This window comes from Acartia tonsa, chromosome 3, assembly GCF_053477335.1.
Source record: "Acartia tonsa isolate MP-2025a chromosome 3, ASM5347733v1, whole genome shotgun sequence".
NCBI lineage: Eukaryota > Metazoa > Arthropoda > Copepoda > Calanoida > Acartiidae > Acartia > Acartia tonsa.
In genome coordinates, this window is record NC_137262.1 from 35,322,668 (window position 1) to 35,332,315 (window position 9,648).

Genomic DNA, 9,648 nt, shown 5'->3' on the forward strand with positions numbered 1-9,648 from the left:
CAACAACCCTGAAGGGTTAAGCCATCCACTCGTGACACAGCTGCTCAGTGTTCATAATTTATAAACATGTAATCTTATATTTAAAATGTATGTGAATATAGGAGTGGACGTAATATTCAATACAGCCCTGAGCTGGTCATACTTAAACTTATTATTTTGTATAATAAATAAACTGATAAAATATACTACATTCCTGAAATCCTAATATGTAATTTAATAGATATAATATATATATATATTGCATTCTATTTCAGCCAGAAAATTATTATAAACTGCAATCTTTTTCAGGAAGAAACCATAGTAAAACTATTGTAAACCTTATCAGTAACTCGCCCTAGTTGTATGCACCTTAGGAAATAAATCTTATCTTATCTTAAATATCATTATATATTTACAATTTGTGGGTAGAAAATTGAAATTGTAAAAACGACAAAGAGAAAATAGACAAACAAATAGACATACATAACCCCAGACACACAATCATAACCACAGACACACAATCATAACCACAGACACACAATCATAACCACATACACACAATCATAACCCCAGACACACAATCATAACCACAGACACACAATCATAACCCCAGACACACAATCATAACCACAGACACACAATCATAACCCCAGACACACAATCATAACCACAGACACACAATCATAACCACAGACACACAATCATAACCACAGACACACAATCATAACCACAGACACACAATCATAACCACAGACACACAATCATAACCACATACACACAATCATAACCACATACACACAATCATAACCCCAGACACACAATCATAACCCCAGACACACAATCATAACCACAGACACACAATCATAACCCCAGACACACAATCATAACCACAGACACACAATCATAACCACAGACACACAATCATAACCACAGACACACAATCATAACCACATACACACAATCATAACCACATAAACACAATCATAACCCCAGACACACAATCATAACCCCAGACACACAATCATAACCACAGACACACAATCATAACCCCAGACACACAATCATAACCACAGACACACAATCATAACCCCAGACACACAATCATAACCCCAGACACACAATCATAAGCACAGACACACAATCATAACCCCAGACACACAATCATAACCCCAGACACACAATCATAACCCCAGACACACAATCATAAGCACAGACACACAATCATAACCCCAGACACACAATCATAACCACAGACACACAATCATAACCACATACACACAATCATAACCCCAGACACACAATCATCACCACAGACACACAATCATAACCACATACACATAATCATAACCCCAGACACACAATCATAACCCCAGACACACAATCATAACCACAGACACACAATCATAACACCAGACACACAATCATAACCACAGACACACAATCATAACCCCAGACTCACAATCATAACCCCAGACACACAATCATAACCACAGACACAGAAATTAGACAGACACATGTAGTAAAGTGAGCTAAGCTTTATAGAAATTAATTGATTATTCATAAATATATCTTATTTTCTATGTATTAAAAGTCCATTATCCCTGAAAATAATTTGAGACACAATACCAATGTAAACGGTATGCAATTGTAAAAGTTATTTATTGCATCGTATTATAGACAGCTTTCCGCGGATATCAAAATGAAAAAATATAAGATTACCACCAGTTTTGTTAGTTTTAAGGAGTCAAAGTTCCGGTAACAAAACTGGTAATAATTCTATGGTTTTTTTATTATATTATTCGTGGAAAGTTGTCTACAATGCGATACGATACATGATTTTTCAGTATGGCTTGAAACCGGTTCTAATCCAGCGAATATTGATTGGTTTTGAAGCCATACTGTAACTTCATTTTCTTCCATTATCATTTACTTATTTGTTCTTTTTAGGAGCGAAGCTTTTCTACATTTAGGATTGGTCCGTCTGTTTGACAGCTCCTAACTTTAATTTAGGCACGTTAAAATTGTTCAATCGATTTCAAACTCCTTTTACAGTACAATTTATACAGCGTAGCAACAATATTATCATTTCCAGAAAGTTAAAACGTAAAAGTTTTGATTTGTATTCTTTTAATTTCATTTTTTTATTATAATTCATTTTAAAGATTGATGCCTAGGCTAATAAAACATAATATTATATACTTAGCGTCTCTACAATAAAGTCTTAAAATATAAATATGTCAATCAATATTAAACATCCTGTATTCAAGCAGTTTTCTATAATTGTTAATGTTATTACTTCTTAAATTTTAATTTGTTATACATATCTGTTTTATTTTGAATCTTTGACCTATCACATATACCTATTCAAATTGCTATCTATAATACAAAGTAAAATGATGTCTGTCTGTCCATCTGTCCGTCCGTCCTTCCATCTGTCCCTTAAGATAACGGTAACCACTGAACCGATTGGATTATACTCTTCAGGGAATATAACTACTGTTCCTGTGGTGGTTTTAGGCTATTTTCTTGGGGGATGGGACAACCACAACCCAACCCCCCCCCCAAAAAAAAAAAAAAAAATCCCACCGCCATTTTTAATTTTTCTAGGCAGTTATTTTAAAATAAATGGCAGCACCAGAAATACTTAATTTTTTTAAAAATTACCTATTGGGGCAAAGCCCCTAGAGGCTAGGGGCGAAGCCGCTAGTTTCATTATAAAAGAGACAAAGCTGTGTGTAATTAAAATATCAAAGTGTATAATTTTGGCCAGTTATAAAATGTAATAGAAGTTAAAATGATAGAAACTTAGCTGTTGTCGGGAAGGAGGAGGGGGGAGGTAAACTGTTTTATACGCTCAAGATAGAGCGAGAGGGCTAAAATTTTTGAAATAATTTTTGATAAAGTAATTTTTAATTATAGGATGTAAAAGTCTTATTTCATTTCATGTTTAAAAGAATAGCCATACAAAACCAATTTGCCCTAGCCCCTTCCCCCACCTCTCCATGGTTCACTCTATACTGCCAAAAATATTTGTGGATCTTTCTAGTGTTGTCTGTTTTTGTCTATCTATTTACAGTCTATTACATACAGACAAAAGATAGACCATCTTCAGATACCAAGTACATAATGTAAGAACTATAGAGTTACACGAGATCATTTTGTCCCATCAATTTTAGTCCTAACCTAATTTGAAATATATAGAACGGAAGTGGTGCTGTTAAAGCATAGTTACTTAGTTACTAAGCTTGACATCTAGAATTCAATCAACCCTATTTTTTTATGAACATATTAAAATTCAGATTTTTTGTTAAACTAAATATATCCTAGGGACTCAGTCGCTATCAATCTGATATGTATATTTTGAAGGTTGGTCGGTCAATCTGTAATAAAATAATGACAAGAACAAGAATAATTATTATTGAAAGATTTTTTCCAGGAATAAGGCATAGGCAACAAGCGAAATAAATCTAAAATGATACTTAGGAGGCAGATACCTACAAAGCGTTGCCCCCATAATCATTAAAAAATCAGCTAAAATTGCCAAAAAAAAATTTTTTTTAATTCAGTTGTTGATTACAGTTGATTTTTTTTCATGTGGAAGCTTCATATTGGTCTATTATCTGCATAGTCTATTGCTAATATGTATGACCAACACATAGGTTACAAAATATGGCAAAAAATTTACCTTAAGATATGAAAACATAGAGATTTTATAAATAAATTATAACTAAAAATAATGCTTTATCTATATGTTATCCATAAAAATAATGATTAAAAACTATCATGCTAACTCTTAGGCTTGGGTGCTGTAAAGAAAATCAATTTAGTGGTTGAGAAAAAATGTGGATGGTTTAAACAGCTCAGCCAAAGAATTGTCTAAGAAGTAGAAAACTATAACTGATTAAACTACTATAAAACATTCGAATGCTTAATGTTTGGGATATTACAGATGCCTTGCATATGTAGTATATTTGGTGGGCGGCTGAAAATTTGACAAGCCTGCTAATCCTATCTTTCTAACTTTTGATAAATACTCCCCAAATTTAGGTAGACCAATTTAGCATGAAAGTGTGAATGACTCCGCAGCAATATGAGCGCCAAAAAAGGAATTGTTTACGTGCAAAAAAAAACACTACTGCCAAACTACTTAGAGATAACTCACTAAAGGGGGAAAAATAGGATACAACGCAATAAAAAAGTCATTATTTTTCACGTATATTCATATCTTCCAATCTCTTTCTCTCTTCCCAAGAATCTCTATATCTCTTTCTCTTTCTTTATCTCTCTCTTACTCTTCTCTTCTCTTTATTTTTCATAATCTGTTTTTATTATTTTACTTGCGACTGTGCTCATGGGAGTTTACTAGGACGAAATAAAAGCCTAAAACCAACAGAAGAGATGCTAAAGACTAGCTTGTTAAAAATCGGATCATCCAGTAAAGAGTTATTTTTGTTTACCCGTCAAAAAACACTGTATATTATAAAATTATAACTTGCTTTTTGTTGGTCTTCATATTGTTTTACATTTTTCAAAACTTTTTGTAAAATATCCTTGCAAAACTAAAAACAACACTGAGCTACGTTTTGGCCAATTGTAAAAAAAGTTTTACGGTAGATTTGAAGTAGCGCTAATACAATGATAGCTTTTGAAACTCAGGGACAGAAAAGTGTTAAATAAAAATCAATTTTTTGAATATTGCAAATTAATTGTTATTGTTATGATGAATTGAATTGGCAAAAAATAACCTTTTCATTCTAATAGTCAAAAGCATATATCTATAATACAAAGTAGCTTGATGTCTGTCTGTCCGTCTGACCGTCTGTCTGTCCTTCTGTCTGTCCGTCCCTTAAGATCTCGGTAACCACTGAACCTATCGAATTCTACTCTTCAGGGTATCTACCTATTGTTCCTATTTTCTTGGGGGGTGGGACACACCTAACCCCCCTAAAAATGAAAATCCCCCCCCCCCAAAAAAAAAAATTTTTTCTTGAGAACACATTAGACTATGAGCAGCACCAGTAGTAATTTTCTTGATAACACATTAGACTCTTTTTTTTTACGAATTTTGCGAATTCGTTATTTAATCGAGAAAATGTTTTCCTGCTGGGTAGGTGCGAAAATTTGCGATCCGTTTTGCTGGGTAAGTAATAGAAGATGTAATTATACCTCTTGGGGCAAAGCCCCTAGAGGCTATTGGCGAAGCTGCTAATATGTAATTAAATCAGTACATATTTTCTCGTTGTGCTATACAATCCATCAGAACCAAAGTAGCCTTATACCATATGAATAAAAACCATGTTTTCATTTTAAAAAATGTTAATCTAACTTTTTTTAATAACTATCCCTTATACAGACAATGATACGTTTAAAGATGAATTTTGGAGATAGTCAACTCTGTAAATTAATTTACAGGGTTTGAAACCGCAGTCAAAAAAAAAATTAAATAAAGAATTGATTTATCACAGCAGCTTTTCTTAATATAATCTTATTTAAAACTATTATAGATTATGTAAAGATCTAAAGAAAAGGCGTTGCATTAAATTGATATTAAAGTACAAATAAATACACAAAGTAAGACAAAAAAATGTAACTTGGATTTGATATTTATTCTCTTTTTTTGCAACTGCCGCTACGTTACTCAAAAAAAGAAGATAAAACAACTTTTTTTTATATTTGTTTGATTAAAAAGATTTTTATCAGAAAAGCTGAGGATATTTAATACTTATTTAACTGAAAAACGTAAAATAAAACATAGGTCTACTTGTGTATTTTGTTTATGTAATAAATGACCCGAAGAAAATCAATAATCCGTAATTTTTCTAAAAACTAGTGTCTAGTAAAGAAAAAAATATGCTTTGGGCATAAAATTTTAAAAAATAATTTGTTGAGATTTCGCGATTTTCAAAATGCTTTAATTTTTATATTTAAAAGGTTGTGTGATTTCAAAGCAAAATTAAGAACAATTTATGTTACTTTTTGTTCTTCTTTTAAACCGATTAAAAAAAGTAACATCATGTGTATCCATTTTAAAGTATGTCTAGTAGGATCTTTCAGACGGCTTAACCAATCAATCCACAATTATTAAAGGTTGTATAATATATCTACATTAGGCTATAAAAGTTTTCCGGAATTTTAATAAATATAATAGATTTGAAATCTGCATAAAATTTTAAGGAATTTTTATAAAATTCGTTTTTTGTATAATTCTTTATCTATAAGCGCAAATACAAATTAAGTTAAATAATTTTGACATCTGTGATTGGTGGATTGAAAACTATCTGCGCTCTGATTGGAGAAGCTTAAGTGACGTACATCATTCAACCAATTAGAGCGCAGGTAGTTTCCAATCCACCTATCCTATTGGTCAAAATTTATTAATTAAATCTGGATTTGCGCTTTTAAATAATGAATTATATAAAAAACGAATTTTATAAAAAAAATCCTTAAAATTTTATGCAGATTTCAAATCTATTATATTTATTAAAATTCCGGAAAACTTTTATAGCCTAATCTACATTGATGATTACCAAAATAGCGTCTCATGTAAATTAAAATTGTTGATTTCAAGCTTTTTTTGACATAACTTTTTGTATGATTTAACTATCCTATACATAAGATTTAGAGAAAAATGATTCATAGGACAACAATGTACAATATCATACTCAAATTCTAAAAATGAAAGTATGTTTTTTTACGGTATCCTGTATTCAGGTTGTTTTGTACACTTTTGTATAGACTTAATGTTCTGCTTGTTAAGTTCTGTAACTAAAAGAGTTATTGTTCACGTGGCCTTCCTTCTGCTTTTAGAGCTTCTTTTTTATGGATGTTTTCATCCTAGTTTTTTAAACTTTAGATAAATTTAGGGATGTATATGGGACACTAACGAACATGAAAAGCAGTATCGCTAAGGAATAAACAAGAACTACAATATCCGGATCATGGAAAGAAAACGAAGTAGCTGGTTTCGTAGTATTTTCATAGTAACTTTTCCCCTACTTCTAGCCCCTGCGGGGGTCTCTAACTTTGCGGGGCAATCATTAATATTTACCTTGCCTAACTTAACCTAAAATAACCTATCAAAAGTTATTGTGAAAATGCGATGAAACCCGCTACTTCGTTTTCTTTCCATGATCCCAATATCCATACTAAACTCAACATTTACAGAAAAATTACCGCTTTAAATGCAAGATACTTGATTTGTTAGAAATGCCAGGTTGCGTAATTTAGTTTAAGGTTGTGCTTGATTGATTTTTACACAAAATATATAAAAATATAAATAAGAAAATATAAATATGTGTGTGTGTGGTGGGGGGGGGGGGAGCTTTATTTAATTATACCTAGATTTTTAATGCAAAGTAATTTTTTTTGTTACCTTTTAAAAATATTCTGGCCCCACCGATGGTAACAATGAATTTATTATTACTTGGATCTTAGTCTTACACCAGATTTAAAGTGAACTCTGTAGCGGGCTACAATAACAATTTTGCCCATCCCTCCCTTTCCCCCTTCCTCTTTCCTCCTGATGGATAAAAGGCCTGACTAATAAATGCGCTGGGGATATTGCAGCCTAAATTGACAACAATTTTCCTCCTGTTATATTATCCACATAAATTCTTCATCCATTTTGGTAATAAACCACCCATTAGCTAATAGTAATAAAAAAATATTTTAACTTTGATTACGAAATATAGAAATCCCAATAAAGATAATTAAGATTATAAAAAAAACTATAAAAATGAAATTAGTTGGTTTTGGACGCTTGGAGTAAATAGCAATGAAGTTTACCTATTTGGTATTTTTGTATTCTTTACATTAATATAGCTAGAGAATTTTTATTTTTGTTTTTGTAGCAAAGCAAAATGAAACCTGTTGGAGATTGAAAAAAATCACATAATTTAATATTACTTTGTTAATTATTTTATATGTGTAATTATATATCAATTTTAAAAAAATTATGTACGATATAATCTGCATTTTATAGTTATTACTGATGTTTTATATATCCTTTGCCTCAACAATCCCTTTTTTGACAGGTAAATAACATAATCTTTTAAAAACATGAACTCTACCCTATCCAAAGAATTTCGGTTACAAATAGGTATACCTAACTATTATACATAATACTGGCAGCTGTGTACACTAGAGGAAATAAGGGGGTGGGGAGGGGAGGGGGATTAGTCGACCCTCCACTTAAATTAAATAGAAGCTTCATTGTAAAGGAGAACCATATTGGTTTAGTGGTCAAAAAGATACTTTGCTACTGATAGACATACAAACATTCTGTTACTTTTATATAAGGATAACTCTGTCTATTATATTTTAGGTGGACCTTTAGAATGTCCATGTCCGGCATCATTCCAATGTTGTATTAACTTGTGTATTCCGGGAAATGCTACGTGTCTAGAAATTGGGAACGGTTTCTTCATAATCAAATGGAACTAGCCACATCCTAGACACATCTATCCCACATCCGTCTAGACAAGACCAATGCAATCACTAAAAACTGTCAACAATAATATGTTGTTAAAAAACATGATAAAAACAAACAAATGTAATAACTCTTTTTACCTTGTTAGCAAAGCTAAACTGTAATTTACTTGTATGCACGTCAGTCAGACCGTAACGCCATACGGGAAAGGTGATTTTCTCGGCTCCTATTCAAGATAGACAGCTGAACTTTTTAGGGATCAAATAGGTTCACATTCTACACATTTCAAGTATCATCAAGATTAGCCCTTTGGTTAGGGTGCTAGAAAAGTTCTCATAATAAAAAGATATACTGTATTTCCGACGCTATTGGCTAAAATATACCTCATGTCCACTCTATTCTTTTACTTTAATGTACTACTCTATAATAGAAAAAGGACGTTAACGATAACATAACACAACGTCGCTTAAATTAGAAAAATTAATATAGGATGAACGTGGATATATTGACAGGGGAAAAGTTATAGACAATTTAGCTTGCTAATATGGACCTCAATTAGTTATCAGTTCGTTCATCCGGTAGAAGGTAAGGAAATTAGGTAAAGGATCACTTTATCAGAGTACATGAATAACTGATTGCAACATCAAAGTAATAATATATCAATTATTAGAAAAATTTAAAAGAACAAAATCTGCCTAAATAAACAAAGGTTTAACAGTCATTTAATATTATTGGCTTGTTAACGATGCATTGATTATGTTTCTTGCAAAATCAAGAATACTAACAGTTAGTAAAAATCCTTTTACCACTTTTCTTCCAAACTACCATGAAAACATTAGCATCTAAAACTTTTTAGTACCGAAGCCGTTTAAGACAGATTACTAATATTTTTATGAAGTACCCCCCCCCCCCCCCCCCACCCTTACCAAAGAGCATTCAGTATTCAACTTACTTGGTCCAATGTCCTGTCCGTCGAGTTGCAAAATATATTCTTTTACTTCTCATGTCGTTAATTTAGACATGTTAAAATTGTCCCATCGATTTGATACTCTGCATGATAATCCCTATTACAGTTAGGTACGATTTAGAAAGCGTTGCAAAATTTTGTATGATATTATTATACTTTTCATTTGATTACTGAAATACTGATTCTTAGAACAACAAGGTACAATATTATAAGCGAGGCATAGTAAAATCCTAATAATTTACGCAATTTTGCAACAAATTTATGTACAATTTGT

At 31.8% G+C, this 9,648-nt stretch overlaps 1 long non-coding RNA gene across 1 annotated transcript; it reads left to right on the plus strand.

Moving 5' to 3' along the window:
* Positions 1-7,677: 7,677 nt before the first annotated feature.
* Positions 7,678-8,534, plus strand: LOC145314006 (uncharacterized). Its single transcript, XR_013877592.1, has 3 exons — positions 7,678-7,771; positions 7,961-8,012; positions 8,303-8,534. It is a non-coding gene; the product is annotated as an uncharacterized LOC145314006 (long non-coding RNA).
* The last annotated feature ends 1,114 nt before the right edge of the window (positions 8,535-9,648 follow it).